The sequence below is a fragment of the Sceloporus undulatus genome, chromosome 3 (genome assembly GCF_019175285.1).
Source record: "Sceloporus undulatus isolate JIND9_A2432 ecotype Alabama chromosome 3, SceUnd_v1.1, whole genome shotgun sequence".
NCBI classification, from domain to species: Eukaryota; Metazoa; Chordata; class Lepidosauria; order Squamata; family Phrynosomatidae; genus Sceloporus; species Sceloporus undulatus.
The window spans coordinates 110,408,769-110,411,667 of record NC_056524.1 but is presented as its reverse complement, the minus strand read 5'-3'; the positions used below and the strand labels follow the sequence as shown (position 1 = coordinate 110,411,667).

At 39.3% G+C, this 2,899-nt stretch overlaps 1 non-coding gene across 1 annotated transcript; it reads left to right on the top strand.

The window, feature by feature from the left end:
* The first annotated feature begins 1,730 nt into the window (after positions 1-1,730).
* Positions 1,731-1,837, top strand: LOC121927437. Its single transcript, XR_006103210.1, has one exon. It is a non-coding gene; the product is annotated as a U6 spliceosomal RNA (small nuclear RNA).
* The last annotated feature ends 1,062 nt before the right edge of the window (positions 1,838-2,899 follow it).

Sequence of the window (2,899 nt, the reverse complement as noted above, 5' to 3'; positions counted from 1 at the left end):
TACATCTGTACTTTTTAAACAATCACTCTAATACAGTCGGCCCTTCTTATACACGGATTTTTTATACACGGATTTAAGCATACACGGTTTGAAAATGTTCCAAAAAAGTATAAATTTACCTTGATGTTCCATTTTTTATTAGGGACACCATTTTGCTATGTCATTATACTTAATGGGACTTGAGCATACATGGATTTTGTTATACACGGGGGATCTTGGAACCAAACCCCAGCGTATAACAAGGATCCACTGTACAAATGAGTGTTAAGGAGCTGACATAAGGAGCTGCCAGGATTGTATTCAAAATACCCTTTCTAAAATCTTTTTTAAAATGTTATTTACCTGTCATCACAAAAAACAGCTTTGGCAACCTTATTATATTTCTCCTGCCAAGCATGTATTCCTCTACATTTTAGCATATTTGATATGCATGTAGCCTCAATTGTTGTTTCAGAAAGTGAGGTATTGTGCATAGGAACTGTTTGGGCATAGGCTTTCCCAGAAGATCAAGGAGACCTTGTGTAAAAGCCTCAAATGTGAACACACATATGGGGGAAGGGAGCCTAAAGGCTATGCAATGCAAGATGTTTGGGACATTTGAAAGGCGCACAGAAATGTATGCAGCAAATCCACCACCTGCTGCCTCTTTATTCAGAACCATGTACTTATCACTTTCACACATTGATACTTACCGTATATACTCAATTATAAGTCGGCCTCATGTATAAGTCAAGGGCAAGTTTGGGAGACAAAATTATGGATTTTGATATGACTCATGGATAAATCAAGGATAAAACTTAGGGGCATGTAACAAAGGATACGAAGTTTACTATCTTCATACAGAAATGTCTCTTTTGGATCCTTCTAAGTCCATTTCCTCTTGACACTCTTTTGAGGGGAAGCACCAAAGAGGTGCCACCACTGCCATTTCCCACCCAAGTATTCAAAAATGCCAGAAGCAGCAACATGGTGGAAAGAATAGAGGGCATTGGTGCTCCTGGGAGTTGCAAAAGATAAGCTCTTACCTTTTGCAACTCTACTCAGAGAAGGGGAAGAGTTAAAATACAGTACTTACATTTACCTGTGGATAAGTCAACCTAGCTTTATGGGATCGATTTTTTGACAAAAATTTCTAGACTTATACATGAGTATACAGCAAGCAGAGTTTTTAATTGAATGGGGTTCGCATGTGCTTAGCTGAGGCTCATTGCTTCAAAAGTCCAGTACCAATGAATAGAGAGCAATGGTAGGGATGAGCAACTGAGAATCTGAAGGAGTAGAAGGAATGTGTGTGTGTGGATTACCATGCTTCCCCAGATAATTCCCCAGATCCAGTTTGATCCTTGATAAACTTTTGAAATCCACCATTTAAAATTCAGATACCAGAAAAATCCCAGTCATTCCAATATCTTGAGATAAGCAAGAGGCCATTCAATTTCTGGGGAAAAAACCCTTCACAGCATTCTAGGGCCTGTACAGACAGGCCAAAATAAAGCTGCTTCGGGTCACTTGGAGGTATGCTGTTTAAATGATGCATGCGTCCTAAGAGGCTGGAAGCTGCGCCAAAGCTGCACTCCAGTCCTTAGTACTGTAGCATGGTTTTGGTGTGGCTTCCAGCCTTTTAAGATGCATGCAGCATTTAAACAGCATATCTCCAAAGTGACCTGAAGCAGCTTTATTTTGGTCTGTCTGTTCAGGCCCCTAGATTTTCTTCATTTTTCTTTGGAAAAGTCTTCACTTCAGAAGCACATATATTAAAATCAGAATGATACAGAGAAGATTAGTGCAGCCCCTGCAAAAGAATGACACACAAATTCATGAAACATACAACTTTAGGGGGAAAAACAGTATATGAATAAATATCATCATCATTCATATGCACATCAAAAATCCAATAAATACTGAGAGCTTGACAGTCTTTTTTTTTATAACAAAAACACCAAAATGTGCTCTTAAAGTAGAAAACAAGCTGACTGTTTCTACAATAAAAGATCTGTATAAGGTTCAGGCATAGCTATTCATGGTTACATTTGTGCACCTAATTTAGTGTCATTACATCCTTATTGTTGTCCCCCCCCCCCCCCCCGCTTTTGGCCTTTGAAAATTATTTCTCTGGCAAGGGAATTAATATTGCACAGCCTGCCACCAGAGTCACCGTGTATTTCCAAATTTTGGTTTTAAAAATATGTAGATTTGAATGGACTTTGGTCCGAGAATACTTTGGTGTAACAGGAAATTGATTTTATAGCTCTATGCCACCCATGTTTGGAGTGCATTAGTGAGTGAAGCTTTGTCCAGTGAGAATGAAGAGGAAAAATTAAAGAGCCAGGCATTTAGACCTGGGCATCTCTGTGAGAAAACATGGTAGAACAGGGCACCTGGCTCCAAATGCTTGACCCTAATGGAAAAGCCTCTTAACCAGGCATTTGGACCTGGCGAGTTCTGTTGAAACCAATACCATCTGCTTTGTTTGGTTGACATTGGTCTCCATGGAACCCTTTCATCCTCTGTTTCATGCTCAGAGAAAGAGGGAGGGTGCGTAAATGCAATGAGGGTGGAGGTGATGGGAGCAGAAGGGACTTCATCATATTTGTCTTTCTCAGACAGAAGAAAAACTTGCAGTTTTGCTGGCCAAATGTCTGACCACCATTTCCTAGTATCTAGATGTAGATATGAAAGTCTCCCATTGGAAAACTTGGAGCACTAACTGCCAGTCAGGAATGACACTACTAAATTAGATGAATGACTGGTTCCATATATGAAAGCTTCCTATATTATTTTTCTGGGAAGGCAAGAATCAAAATGTTTCAGCTTTGAGGTTAAGTTAACCAAATGCATAGCTGATATAACTAGGACAACATATTTTCATTATATGTTTAAAAATAAACTTCTTCTTGGG